Genomic DNA, 16102 nt, shown 5'->3' with positions numbered 1-16102 from the left:
TAAGTGGGCATGGCTAAAATCACGACTACAATTTCGACCAATCATAATGACTAGATTTTTTCAACATAGTAAAGAGAGGTTTATAATAAGTTTTATGCAACATGTCCCTGGTGTTTCTTGTTGAGGATGGGTGGTTGAATAGCCACACATTCCTACTTCTTTTGCTCAAATCTTCACCCGCATCAATCATTGCCTGAAATCACTGCGTGTCTTTTTTTGTCGTATGCTTTTTATCCCGATTTGAATGTGCCCTTTATCTTGAGAATTGTTTGACTGTGTAATATGTTATGATCTGTGTGTCTGTGTAGTCGTTGTTGTTGAAGTAATAGATCTATTATAGGCACATGTCACCAAATTAATACCTCCTTACATCCTGCTATGTTTTCTGGTTTGGGTGGGGGGGGGGGATTTTTTGGTATGATGACTCCTGTAGCTATGTTTTTCGGGCAGGAAGCTGATTTTCTTACTTGTTTACATGCAGAATGAAACTCACATTGCTGAAATTGTGGGGTGTTTGTATAATTGTGGTCTGACATCACATATTTGATTGCTACAGTATTTGGCCGTGGGAATGGTGCTGCGGCTCTATGCTTCTGGCCGTAGATATTTTAGACCCCACTGCATTACAGTCAACCATACTTAATTATAGACTATACTTTTCGACTGTATGCATTTCCACTTGAGGTCAAGTAAGTTCATGAATGTCCGAGGTCTGTCCTTTTTCAGTCAGTTGTTGAATGACACAAATCAACTTTAATTTCTGGTGAAACAATTCAAACTTTGACATGGACTGTTTTGCGTGATAATAGCTTAATTTAGTCCTTAGTCACGAGCGAACCCACCTGTTTTGCAAATATAATAGAGGGTTCCATGACACATGCTCCGCCGACGATTGCTCCGCCGACATTTACTCCGCAAAACGCGATAATTGCTCCGCGACATTTGCTCCGCGACATTCGCTCCGACGTCAAATGCTCCGCCGACAAGTGCTCCGCCGACAGTTGCTCCGCCGACAGTTGCTCCGCCGACAATTGCTCCGCCGACAGATGCTCCGCCGACAATTGCTCCTCCGACAATTGCTCCGCCGACAATTGCTCCGCCGTCAATTGCTCCGCAAAACGCGACAATTGCTCCGCCGACATTTGCTCCGCCGACATTTGCTCCGCCTGAAGCGACACTTGCTCCGCCGACATTTGCTCCGCCGACATTTGCTCCGCCGACATTTGCTCCGCCGTCAATTGCTCCGCCGACAATTGCTCCGCATGAAGCGACACTTGCTCCGCCGACATTTGCTCCGCCGACATTTGCTCCGCCGTCAATTGCTCCGCCGACAATTGCTCCGCATGAAGCGACAATTGCTCCGGTGACATATGCTCCGCCGACAATTGCTCCGACGACATTTGCTCCGCCGACAATTGCTCCGCCGACAATTGCTCCGTCGACAATTGCTCCGCCTGAAGCGACAATTGCTCCGGTGACATTTGCTCCGCCGACAATTGCTCCGACGACATTTGCTCCGCATGAAGCGACACTTGCTCCGGTGACATTTGCTCCGACGACATTTGCTCCGCCCAAAAAGTGTCCCATTAAATACAAATGCTACTAGTACTACGACAAATGCTTCGCCTACAATAATTTTTTTTCACGGGTTGTTTTTGTTTCTTTCTTTTTTTCTTCATTTTTTTAATGCATTTCATGACATTATGTAAATGAAATGAAATGAATGAATGTTGATAATGTGGGAGGAAAAAGCAGTTGCCTAAAAGTCATTTCGAATATACTGAAATAACTTTCCATCTATCACTGTACGTCCCACATAATGTACACTAAACACTCATTACATGTCATGGGAAGTTTTTTTTTTTAAAGTAGAGCAGCAAGCCACATTCCCCAATACGCGCATACCTCCTAGTTAATTTCAAACAGCTCATCAATATGTAAGACCTGAAATTACCTCAATGAAAGAAGACTAATAACATGAGAGGAAAGAAAAGAGCAAAAAAGACAACCGTTTTTTGCTATTTCCCATAATGTTTGATTTAAAAAAATAAAAAATAAAATTATAGCTCCTTACGCAAGTTCTCCGGCGAAAGATAATTACTCCGCTCAAAATCTGTTTCATGTATTACTCATTAGCTGATCCAAAGCTCAAGGCTATCTCTCTCTCTCTCTCTTTCTCTCTCTCCCATGCTCCTCTTTTCCTGTTTACACCGTTTTCTTGTCTTCTTTGCTCTTTTCTTTCCTCTCATGCTATTAGTCTTCTTTCATTTCCATCACTTCTTCTCTGCTCCCCCTCTCGAGTTATATTTCTCTCGTTAAAAATTGAAACGTAAAAGTAATACAATCATGTAGTACATTCTTGTTTAGAATAATATTTTCAATTATATCCAGTCCATTTTCTAAAGGTTTCATTCCTTTAGTTAAGTGTATGTAGCTTTAATATATATAATATATATATGTTAGTGTGCAAAACACTCCGTTTCATTCGAGTACTTTGTTTTCACTAAATAATTTAAGGGACTCACGAAGCCACCGGAAGAAGAGCAATTGGCTTATCATGAAGAACTAACATCAAACTGCAACAAAATGATTTGTATAAATGTGAATAAGCAGAAAGGCTGCCATCTCATTTTCCCGTCTGAATGGGTTCTCTTCCTTACGTATATAAGCCCTTATTGCCCTTATATGCCCTTATTTTCTAAACTTTTTTTTTATATTTGTGTGTCTATTAAATTTTCAATCATATAAAAATTACATATTTACAAGTCATTGGTAATAATTAGACAAACAAAAAAACCAATATGTATAAGAACAACTAACAATAATGAAAGGACAAGAAAGTTATACAAAAAAAACATTATAGTAAAAAAAAATACACTGTACACATATAAATCATAGTTTGAACTCCAGTGCATAAAGGGGAGTAATGGGGCACAGGAATAAAAGTTAAATCAACATGAGTATCATATTAAGTCAAATCGCCATTTCTTAAAATGCGAAACAAGCTTGTTCCTTTTTTTCGCTGAGAAATATTCAATATCTTTTTGTTTCTTTATAAAACTCTTAAAAAGATCAACACTTGGTAAATCCCCCTTACTTATTTTCTAAACTTCCATGATGACCTATTACATTGTATAATGCTTTACCTAGTAAGATGCATTGATCGAGGTAATTTCAGGTATTACATATTGATGAGCTACTTGAAATTAACTAGGAGGTATGCGCGTATTGGGGAATGTGGCTTGCTGCTCTACTTTTTTTAAAAACTTCCCACGACATGTAATGAGTGTTTAGTATACATTATATAGGACGTACAGTGATAGATGGAAAGTTATTTCAGTATATTCGAAATGAATTTTAGGTAACTCCTTTTTCCTCCCACTTCATCAACATTCATTCATTTCATTTCATCTACATTATTTCAAGAAATGCATTCAGAAAATGAAGAAGAAAAAAAAGAAACGAAAAAAATAGGTGTAAAGAAAATATTGTCGGCGAAGCATTTGTCGTAGTACTAGTAGCATTTGTAGTTTATGGGACACTTTTTGGGCGGAGCAAATGTCGTCGGAGCAAATGTCGGCGGAGCAATTGTCGCTTCAGGCGGAGCAATTGTCGGCGGAGCAATTGTCGGCGGAGCAAATGTCGGTGGAGCAAATGTCGGCGGAGCAAATGTCGGCGGAGCAATTGTCACTTCAGGCGGAGCAATTGTCGGCGGAGCAATTGTCGGCGGAGCAAATGTCGGCGGAGCAATTGTCGCTTCAGGCGGAGCAAATGTCGGCGGAGCAATCGTCGCTTCAGGCGGAGCAATTGTCGGCGGAGCAATTGTCGGCGGAGCAAATGTCGGCGGAGCAAGTGTCGCTTCAGGCGGAGCAAATGTCGGCGGAGCAAATGTCGGCGGAGCAATTGTCGCGTTTTGCGGAGCAATTGACGGCGGAGCAATTGTCGGCGGAGCAATTGTCGGCGGAGCAATTGTCGGCGGAGCATCTGTCGGCGGAGCAATTGTCGGCGGAGCAACTGTCGGCGGAGCAACTGTCGGCGGAGCAACTGTCGGCGGAGCATTTGACGTCGGAGCAAATGTCGCGGAGCAAATGTCGCGGAGCAATTGTCGCGTTTTGCGGAGTAAATGTCGGCGGAGCAATCGTCGGCGGAGCATGTGTCGGGTTACCATAATAGAGTGCCCCTACGCCTCATCACGCATAATTACATGTATTGAATTATGGAGTTACTAAAGCATGGAGGGGAGACAATCTCTCCTCCCTGGAATTACCAATGAAAATAATTTGCCTGTGACTACCAACATACTTTTTAGTATATTTAATGTAACTTGAGAGGATTGCAAGAGGATTATGACCATGTTAACATTGTCATGTTAAAAATCTCTACGAAATTTCAGCTGATGTGCACTGTAAATGCTAGTTGAAATGAGCATTGACATGTTTCCCTTTTTTCTCAACTATTCGTAATGATATTCAGTATTCATATTGCGCCCCACTTGAACCGGGTTGGCCAAACTCTACTAATCAGCGGCTCTGAGGGTAACAATACTGGCGCGCCAGCTTAGAGCGATACAGCGTGACGGACATGAACGCTAAACAAAAAGCCACCATAAAATAGAGAGAGAGGGGGGGGGGGGTGTGAGAGAGAGAGAGAGAGAGAGGGGGGAGAGAGAGAGAGAGAGAGAGAGACTGACAGACAGAAAGACACACAGCAGGAAGGAGGGTAAGATGAAGGGGAAATTGAAAAGAGAAAAGCCGAGTGATCGGGACAACAAGGGGGTGGGGCATAACAGAGGAGCAGACAGGGAAAAGACGATGACGATAAATAAATCTGCAATAGTCAAGTTTCAGATAAAAACAATGGAAATACACACAGCATTGAAAGGAATGAGTCACGTTTCGGAGTTTCAAACTCCAACCCCAACGTGAATTTTACATCACCATTGGACCATATTTGTCCGACCTAGCAACAACTTTGACATCTGAAGATAATAGTTCGTTGCTAGACGTAAATGTGTATCTACATTATTTTTTGAACACATTTTGAAAACAGATTTATTGTTTGTTAGGTTTTCAATGTTGGGTGTATCACGACTTTCGAGCATTTTTGATAGACTGCACAATGTAGATCCCACTGCACTCAACCGTTTCTCAATCGAAGGTTGCAATTAATTGTGTACACAAACATAATGCAAAGTTATAAAACGAGGTCAGAGATGAGTCATTTTGGGCGTTTTGTTTTTGTTGGTCACGCCCACATAGACGACGTCAAAGAGGTGACGTCATTTCGGCGGTTTGCGCATGCGTCGGGTCGTCTCACGTCGGCGGGCCAAATTTGAGAACACATTCATCCACGATTTGAGGTTCGTCAGAAAACTCGTACTCCCGGCGTCGTCAAAATGACGTCATCTTGCTATATCGCAGCGTAAATTAGAAAGGAAAGACAGAGAGAGAAATTTATAGAATGATAAAAACAAAGAATAACACAAGAGAAGGTTATAAAAGGAAGAAACAAAGAATAACATAGGGAGAGACAAAAAGATAAGGTAATAGAAAGGGGAAAAGGGATAGCATAACGAAGGATAGGAAGAGGAAATCAATAGAATAATATAAGGAAAGACAGGAAGAGAAAGTGATAGAATGATAAAAACAAAGAATAACATAAGAGAAGGTAATAAAAGGAAGAAACAAAGAATAATATAAGGAAAGACAGGAAGAGAAAGTGATAGAATAATAAAAACAAAGAATAACATAAGAGAAGGTAATAAAAGGAAGAAACAAAGAATAATATAAGGAAAGACAGGAAGAGAAAGTGATAGAATGATAAAAACAAAGAATAACATAAAAGAAAAGAAGGTTATAGAAAGAAGAAACAAATAATAACACAAGGATAGACAGAACGAGAAGGCGATAGAAGCAAGAAACAAAGGATAGCGTAAGGAAAGATAAGAAGAAATCAATAGAAAAATAAAACAAAGAATTACATTAGAAAAGGTGATAGAAGGAAGAAACAATTAAGAATAACATGAGGAAAGAAAGAAAGAGAAAATGATAGAAGGAAGAAACAAACAATAACATAATGAAAGACAGCAAAGAGAAATGATAAAGAATAGACAATGAAAAGATTGTAGAAAAGATGAAAGATGGAAAAACAAAGAATAACATAAGAAAAACAAAAAGAGAAAATGATAGCAGGAAAACCGTAAAAACAACATGACGAAAGATAGAAAAAATGATAGAATAATAAACAAAGAACAACATAAGAAGTGACTACAAACCAAAAGAGTTATAAAATAGTAAACAAGACTGGTTCACTGCGGCCAATTCGCTTCCTCGTCAACACAAACGAAAAGGCCCAATCGATGTATTCGAGGTTTCCGGTAGTCCAGAATCTAACCGGTTCTTCATTATATTCACTACAATTGATTCAAGCCGCCGAAGATGGCGTTATCAACGAACGCTCACCATCCAAGTCCACTTCCTGGGCTGAATTGTTGTTGCTGTACACATCACTGACCTCTACAGAGGTCAGTGGTACACATGCTATGATCCGTGCGTGCGATATGAGCGACTGTAGATCGGACGTGCCCACATTACATGCACACATTATTACACGCGAGCGCTTCTATTACATGCTACTTTTTGCTCGGGCGCACGTTCGATTATTAGTTCTTGACAGGGCGCTCCCAACGACAGGTTGTTGATCCCTAACTTTTCACAATGGCCGCTAGGCAGAGATAAAAGTGATTAATTCGACAAGAATCTTGTTTAAACCCAACCGCGTGGGAGAAAGTGAGCATGGGATGACCAAAAAAAATGCTATTTACATCACTAAATTTTAGCAAAAAACAACAACAATCAATGATCTACTTATCTCGTAGGCCTATATTGTCGCATCTCTATATTATAACATTCTTGAGTATATTGCTAAATCAAAATATATTAATATTATACAGATAAACAGCAACGTAAAGGATTGAGCAAAGGTTGGCAAATACGAGGTAAAAATACAAGACTTGAACTTCATATATATAAAAAGGCATAGGCTATATTTTATGTGTGTATATATTTTCTAATTTTTTTAACGGCCGGGGCATGTTATGTGTATTTGTATGTAGACTTATTATTTGTCAGTAGGTCTATTATTTTGTCTTACATTTCGCTTAAATTCCGGACCCTTGATTTAATACTATCTGGGTTTATGTCCACTTAAAGGTACTATGTCCCATTTGCAGGCCAAAAAATGAAAAGGTTAAATTCCAACGGCATTTGAAAGACAATAGAAATGTTGAACTTCCCTTAAAACGAAAGGGCGTGAAAATGGCTTTTAGTTGAAAAATAACGACCATTCGATGTCGAATCTACTTAAGTGATTGCAATCACCTAAGTAATAATCTGATTTTCAGAGCCTTTTACCGAATGGTCGTACGTTTTGTGCTGCACAAAGATTCAATCAATTTAATTTTGGTCATTACAAGTAGTGGGTTATTGATGTAGACAAATATTCATGTACCTGTTACAGCTCATTTTATGTATGTTATTACCAAAGAAAAAAGCTGTCAGTCAGTCACTCAATAGTGTCTGACGGTGAAGACTAGAAGGTAAACTAGGACACTGATCATGTTTAAATTTCACAGATAGGACATACACGACATATTCATAATTTCTGCAAAGTTCTAAAGAATTTGATTTTGGCTGCAAAAGGGACATAATTTATTTAAAGACCATACATAATTTATGTTTAGCAATTTATCAACCCCATTCGGAGTGCAAATTATTTCATCTACCCTGTTGGTCATAAAGGTTGGATAATTTTGATTTAGCCCGATTTATAGAATAATTTTGCGATGATTTATTCCTAATAGATTTAGCGAATAGTATACATTCTCAGATTTTATTGAATAATGATTTGCGAGTGTTTGTTTTGCGTGACTGCTAAAGGCCCGGTCACACATCGGGGACGCAAGGGGGACGTACGGCCCGCGCATTGAAAATTTGCAAATTTTCAATGCGCGGGCCTTGCGTCCCCCATGCGTCCCCTATTGTGTGACCGGGTAATGAGAGTAATGAGGATAAATGCCTCACAAAAGGGCACTAATATAGCACATCGACACAGGGTGGGGGCTAGGGTAGCGGGCAGCCCCCACAAATAAAAAAAGAAAATAAGAAAATGCAATCAATTATCAATAATTCCTTACATTCCCCCCCGGTCCCCACCAGAAAAAAAATCCTCTGTGTGGCCATGCCTTGAACCATAAATCATTGAGAAAATCATTCCATAAATTGGGTTTTAAAAAAATTGATTCTACCTTAATGACCAACAGTGTATATTGCTAAAAAGAATCGTTCATTGCCAAAAATGCAATTTCAAACCTTTTTCTGATATCTGCCTAGATCATGTCTTAAATCTTTGATGATATTAAATTCTAAAAAAGATGTAATTACTGACCTGTCAAATTGTATGGGCAATGGTCATCTAGTTTCACATAATGTCTAGTCTTTTCCCCATTAGGAATGGAATTTGATTACTTAATAACGCTCGCGTCGTTGGGCAATGCAATTTAAGAATGCCGATGAGAAGGGAGGTAAAGAGTTGGTGGGAGAGATAGACAGAATTAGAAAGAGCGAGGAACGTGGAGGGAGAGAGAGAGAGAGAGAGAGAGAGAGAGAGAGAGAGAGAGAGAGAGGGTGAAAAAGAGACGAGGAGGGAGGGGGTGAAGGACAGAGGTAAGAAAACGAACACATGGTTATGGATAGAGTATGAAAGGGGGAGAGAGGGAAAATATTAAGGAGAAGATGAACGGAATACGTCTCCCTGTCCTAACAACCGTCCTCCAATCTCCCTGATTGAGTTATGAATCTCCCTCTTCCCTTATTTTCCTTTGTTCTTTTTGTTAATTTCATCAAAAGACCTTTAATCCATCAAGGACCTGACATTTCGATGCAAGTTATTCCATTTCCAAATTAATCAGTCAAAATTAATGACCACTGCAAAGAAAAACACGATCCTGAAGCAATCTATAATTCATTTTAAAATTATATTTCCATCCAATTTCGCTTTTCCTAGCTACATCTTCCTGTAATGGCCTGTCATATAAGGAAAACTGGACAAATTTAGATATGGTGACGTTGATTATGAATAATTTAATTCTAAAAATCAATTTGATGGCGCAATTTAGCAATTTCAAATTTAGGGGTGGAACTTTTGAAAGTCCCAATGGAGCGATAATTCAGATTGAAGAGTAGAACTATATTGCTGGGCCTATATCAATAAAACAATCATTGTATATACGAAATACATTGGAATTAAACGCCTACACAGCCATTATTCATTCATTGTATTTCCACTTCAATACCACAAAAGAGGTTCGAGGTCAAAAGATGTAGCAAAATGGGATTAACAAATATCATGTTCACACTACTCCCACAATCAATGATTTCCAGGATATTTAAGACAATATGAAGAATTATCTCCTCCTATTCCTTATTCTCCTTCTTTGTCTTCTCCTTCTTTTTCTTCTTCTCCTTCTCCTTCTTTTTCTTCTTCTTCTCCTTCTTTTTCTTCTTCTTCTTCTTCTTCTTCTTCTTCTTCTTCTTCTTCTTCTTCTTCTTCTTCTCTCTACATCTTCTTCTTCTTTTGTTTAAAGCCCCACTGCACAACTTATAGATACTTGCGCCATCTATAGAGCAAACAATGCCTAATCGGTGCCTGTTGGTCCCCATGGTCCCTTTTTCTTATGTTAATGAGCTGGTTTTATGAGATTAGCACCTGTCAGTGAACTTGCAGGGAGATCTAATCCCTCACTGGCCAAACTAGTACAGCCGAGCTTTAAAGGACTGCCGTTTAAAATTCGAAAGTGTCGATCATTTACCATGCTAAAATCAAAGCTGTTATTGGTTATCTCGTTCATTCGGAACCCATCCAGCTGGTAAGTGAATGGGATCGAAAGTTTTATTATCTTTTGGTCGCAGCCCACAGTGGCTGAATTTTGAAATACGTGTAATGATAAAAACATACAAATAATGACCAAAAAAATATACGTATACTTAAAATAAATAAGTCATTATTATAACTTATAAGGGTATAACATGTACATGATAAGTGAGCTTGCACACACATTAATACAAATAAGAAAATAACATCCACAGACCGATCCCTCCCCTTCCCGATGCTAGTATCCCTTGATGGCTGGACTCATACCACGCCACTGATCGAGCTCATTTTGTAGCTCATTTTGTTAACTTCAATTTAACCACTTATCCTTCAGCAATACAATTTCCAAATCTACTACAATCAACAGGATAACGATTTTAGCACGTAATTGTGATAAAATGTCACCTCATTCATCATCGAAACTAGCGAGACCAATTAATCAAACAGGTCGTCCATTTAAGGGCGAACGCAACGGAAATCAAGCATGACGATATTAATAAGTCATCAGCTCTTCAGTCAATGTCACTCGATTAGAAGCGATTAACCAGGATAACAAGGTCGCCACTCTGTCAAAACTTGCTTAGATACAGATAATATATCTGTCAATACTTTCGTCAAGTGGATGTAGGCCCGTAGCAACCGCCCATGATTACAAAGGTATCATTTCTTTGTTAATTGCGATGGAAGGTTTTTAATTAGCACCTTTTCCATCACTCTATATACGAAAAACGATATACGTCTCCTTTCATCCGTTTATAAAACTAATTAATAGTTCGAGTTTTTCCCCCACCACTTTGTACCATATAATGTGAGCATCAAAATAAACTTTCAAAATATTTAAAAGGCCCTTCACCGAAATCATTGACGTAAACAAAAATTAGGCACAGATAATTAAACTTCAGCAATCTAAACCTTTAAAGCGGGACTGACCGACTTGTAGCTACTTGCGCCCTCTATACAGCCAACAATGTTGATCCGCATGGTTCCCTTGTTCTTATGTTAATTGGGAGCTGATTTGATGAGATAGCCACCTGCCAGTGACCATGCAGGGAGGTCTAACCCCTCCTAGCCAAACTAGTGCAGATAGGCTATAAAGGTGTATACCAGGCAGAGGGGGTGGCTTGGGACTGCCCCCCCCCCCACCAGTTACCTAATACTCAGGTGCAGGCACGTAGCCAGAGTTCGATGTTTGGGGGGGGGGGCACATACATGTAATCGATCGAGGTAAAAAAAGGGGTCTAAAAAGTTCAACCGATCATGGAAATTTTAGAGGGCACGTGCCCCCCCCCCCCGGGCCTCCCCCCCCCCCCCCCAATGGCTACGTGCCTGCTCAGGCGCCTGTCACCTCATATTATTCGCACATCAATTTGATCCGTTTCAAATTTCTACACCTTATTTGCTATAGATATATGACAAACTAAGATTTGTACTAATAACGAAGTGCCTTTTTTGTCTGTTTTGTTTTTTGTCCTTTACTAATCTCTCACATATCTCTGCAAAAAGGGACATTTTTATTGTAGTGAAAGTGTAAGTTTATCATGGGCATAGAATAAATGAGAAACATTTTGGAAAGTACAGGTTACATTACCGCATGAGATGTCACCCCCCCCCCCCCCCCCCCCCCCCCTGCGATATTATGCCAATATGCCAATGATTAATGTAATTTAATTTTGATGATTAATTTGACATCAAGTCCATATACGACAAGCCCCAAAAGTACACTCGTTAACAATAATTTAATGAGGTACTTGATCAAATTATTCGATTCTGTTGAGTTTTCACGATGCTGTTCGACAATTATATGCTATATGGTTTTTTGAGAAGGTTTTGAGCTTTTTCTTACGAAGATAATAGTACATTTGTAAAGCGCTTAGAGACATTTTGTATTGAGCGCTATATAAAAATTAAATATTATTATTATTATTATTAAGATGGAAATTTAATGATCGATTGTTGTAGACATTGGCGAACGGGCAAAATGTCACAAAAGGGCTTATAATTATCTTTTTCCCGAATAAACGCAGTTCCTAAATATTGCAAGCGAGCAAAACAGATTTAAATTAATATGACAACGCAGTTTCGTCAACAAAACAAGATTTACAATTTAGAAAAGACCGCTTATTTCCCTGAATACATGAATGTGAAAACGAAAAAGATTGTTTTTGTTGTTGAAGATTTGTGTGCCTTTGTAAACATTTTGAAAGGGAAATTATATAAATTATATGGTATCTTTGGTTCTTTGTTGTAGTTTTTTCCCAATTTCCGATATATACATGTATAAATATATTTAAATAGCTAAAATTTGTAGTTTGGAATATTTTATTTCCCTCTTTTTTATGTTTTTCAATATACATTGAATTTTTTGACAGAAATAAGTATTTTTAATTTTAGTCTCATAGTTTACAAAAGTTAAAACTACTAATTTTTTTTCCCTCCATTTTTTAATACTTGGATTGCCACTGCCTGAGGGAGTTGGTCTAAAACAATTATTATGGCCTGTATTATGTTTTTATTACATTTGTTTTTCTTTTTAAAATGAGAACCATCTTAATAATAAACATTTTTGTTCTTTTGTTTACATTTTGTTTATATTTTCTACGTCCTATTTCTTTACTAATCTATCCAATCTTGGTTCTTTAGTCTGGAGTGAGCTACTCATGACGGAACTCGTGACATCACAATGAAAACTGACGATATAATAAACCCTATTTCCAAATGTACAGGAAATGAGTTTAGGATGCACTTAACCGTATTCGTATAAACTAATTTTTGAAAATTAAGAAAATAACTGATTTTAGAGCACTCAATGTATTTTCTTAGAACATCGATATCAATTACAAACGTAATTTGCGTATTCTTTTGAACAATCATTGCCTGCTCTTCTGCTCGTAGATGGCGCTATATACGTCCATAAAGATGCTCATGAGAATTCGTAAAACAGAGAGAGATAAGACTATCTTTCATGTAATGCATTGAATACCCCTTTAGCTGGATTAGATTCACATCAGTTTGTAAACAAAATACTGATAAATTTTAAAAAAGCAGATGGAACGATGCTACAATCACATTATATTAACATTTTGATTCTAAATGTGCATGATAATTCTATTTATTCAAACCTGACTTTTGATTTAGTTTGATATGATGTTTGAAATGAAATAAGATGTATGGCAAGGATTATGTTTCCCCAAGTTGACTCGACAATTTCGTTTTCTTTGTCACAGATAATATAGGGTTATAGGGTTACGTTTGTGATTGAATTTTATCTTAGATACAGGGTTAGGGTTAGCCAGTGGCGGATCTAGGGGCGGGGGGGCTCCCCGGGGAAAAAACAGGTAAAAACACGTTAATTTTACCTTTATTTGGAAACGGGCCCCCTCCCCTGGTGTTCAAGGGGGAGGGGTGCGATTTTCAAATTTTCGAGGGCAAAAAAAAGAAAAAAAGTGCTCACCCCCCCCCCCCCCCCTTATTCACGGGTTTGCTGTTTCGCCGCTAAATATTTTCTCACGAATTGGGCCCTCTCTTTGGCCCCTCCCCTGCCGCCGGCTGGATCCGCCCTTGGGGTTAGCATGAGTGTTTTGTCCTGGTTTGAAGTTAGAAATTCGGTTAGCGTAGAAAATTCTGTCTGAGCTGTGCCAGAGTGTTAATATTCTGAGCAAATAAAGGTTGGCGGTATAATGGGATGATTATGTAAACAGTAATAACTTGCAATAAGCTGATGGCACTAACAGTGTGAGGAGAAAGTAAGGGATATCCTATGAATAGCTTTTAATACAGCAATAAGGTTAAATTTGCGCTAAGACTGAGGTTCATATTTCGCTAATTTGGTCAGTTTTCGTAAATGGAACTGGACCATGATCATAGGCCGTTGATGGTGATACGCAGACTCATTGTGTACAGAAAGCGATAGAAATCTGCAAATATTGGTTAACGTTGTTCCGATCAAAAGCGAGAATTTGGCCTCAATATATGAACGTTCAGAAATGAAATCAGTACTTTCCAGCAATGCAGAAAAGGGTTAGATTTAAAGGCCCACTGCACTACTGGTAGCTACTTGCGCCCTCTATATAACAAACAATGCCTAATCGGTGACTACTAGTCCCCCATGATCCTCTTTTTCTTATGTTAACTGAGAGCTGAGTTAATTAGATAACCACCTGTCCAGTGAACTTGCAGAGCGGTCTAATCCCTCCTGTAAACTATGGCAGATAAGCTTTAAGTGGCGGAACTAGGTAGCCTTATTACAATACATCCAGTAGCGCGGGTCCAGTCATTGAGGGGGCCCTGTATCATGTAGTTGGGGGGGGGGGGAGGAGGGGGCAGATGGAATGAAAAAAATATTAATGCCGACGATTATGGGGAAGATGTAAGAGAGGAGGATTCTCATCATAATTTCACCCGGGAATTTCACGCCCCGTTTCTCACCACTCTGATCATTTTTTTTACGTCTCCCATTTTTCGCTCGACTGGCGAAAGGGTACTTACGCCATTCGATCATTACATCTTCTCACGACAAACTATCACTCATGATGTCAAATTAATTTGAAACCTCACGGAATACACTTCCAGCAAAGAAAAAACTTCTTTACAGCAATTAAGGTAAAATTCGCGCTTGGAATTAGGTTAATTCAATTGCAAAGTGTAGTCAGTTATACCATAAATTGAGATGACACAATAGGCAGTAATTACACCAAGAACCAAAGGAGGAATATAACATTAAAAGCCCATATTAGATTTTGCAAGCCCTAAAAAATGATCTAAAAATGTATCTGTAGCATCAGCAATACCATATAATTTGTTTAAATGGAAAGTTAATGCCAATGAATAAATGTTATTATTATAATCAAACAGGTGATTGTATGCACATGTTCTTTTAGGACTATAAAGAAATATTTCATGTCTAATTTTAATTTCAGACCATGTCATTTATTGTTTGGTATTGATTTTAATTCAAAGAAGGAAAAGATGTTGATATTATTTTGAATTATGCACTTTTTACTATTTACAAAAGTTGTGTTGGAAAATAACTTAAAAAGAAAACAACTAAAAAGAGACTTCTTCATATTTTTATTTACCTATTAAGTTATCGTTTAAAAATAGAAGAAAATATTAGAAAAACATGTTTATCCCTCCAGAAATGGAGGCAAATGCTAAAAATGTGAATATATTTATATTATTATGAAGACAAAAATAAAGAAAACCTGAAATGGTTATTTTACCAAAAAATTAAAAAATTAAAAAATCTGTAGCATCAAGTTCAATATGAGTTTATGAACGTCTTTTAAGATCAAAAGACTCTGTGGTTTTCTCTCTATAAGTGAAAATTGAAGCCCTCTTTTTTGTACACAACACAATTTAATGGGTTGAATAAAATACCACCACTTCCAAAATTCACATTTAAAAAGAAAAATGACTGTAAGATTTTTTTTTTTTTTTTTTTTTTTTTTGGTCTTGAACCTTAGGGCAGGTAATTTTTGTTTTCTTTGTGTGTTTTATTGAACAATCAAAAACAATCACAATATTTACAAGTTATCATAAAAAGAATACAAAAAAGCAGTAAAACGCAGATCAAAACCTCACGAAAAGTAAATTTACCCTAAGATGCAGGCAATTACATGCACATGCACAGATACAACATTATAAAACAGCATTACAAAACAAACTGTAAGTTTGGAAATGATGAGTATTTTGCCACCATAATTTCCGGAAAGTGTTTTAAATACGATTACAACTTGTTTGTCCTTTTAGGATCTTTTAAGTTTTAAGATCTTCACAGTGCAAATCCTGTCAACGCCCTGAAAGATTTGAAATTGATTTCGTGCGCAGGGGTTTACACAAATTGCAGAGGAGAGGGATGAGTGGGAAGTATTGCAATCAACTTTCGTATAGGGAGAAGAGACAATCATTATATACATAATTATAGATTTTAAATGTCAACCACTTAACCCTGCGCCTTGGGAAGCTCCGAAAATGGGAGCTGTTATATAAAATAATAATAAAATGATGAAAAATTGCATAGTTATACGTAACTCATTATGTGACTGCTTCCTTCTCCTGTTCTAAGACGAGAGAGAGATGGAGAGAGAAGGTGAAGGGAGAGGGGGAGGGGGGGGAAGGGAGAGACAGATATTGGAAGAAAGAGGGAGAGAGAGCTGGGGTGAGAGAGCTGGGA

The sequence above is a fragment of the Strongylocentrotus purpuratus genome, unplaced genomic scaffold (genome assembly GCF_000002235.5).
Source record: "Strongylocentrotus purpuratus isolate Spur 01 unplaced genomic scaffold, Spur_5.0 spur5_scaffold_10, whole genome shotgun sequence".
Lineage (NCBI taxonomy): Eukaryota > Metazoa > Echinodermata > Echinoidea > Camarodonta > Strongylocentrotidae > Strongylocentrotus > Strongylocentrotus purpuratus.
The sequence above is the reverse complement of the archived record's forward strand: the minus strand, read 5'-3'. Positions refer to the sequence as shown.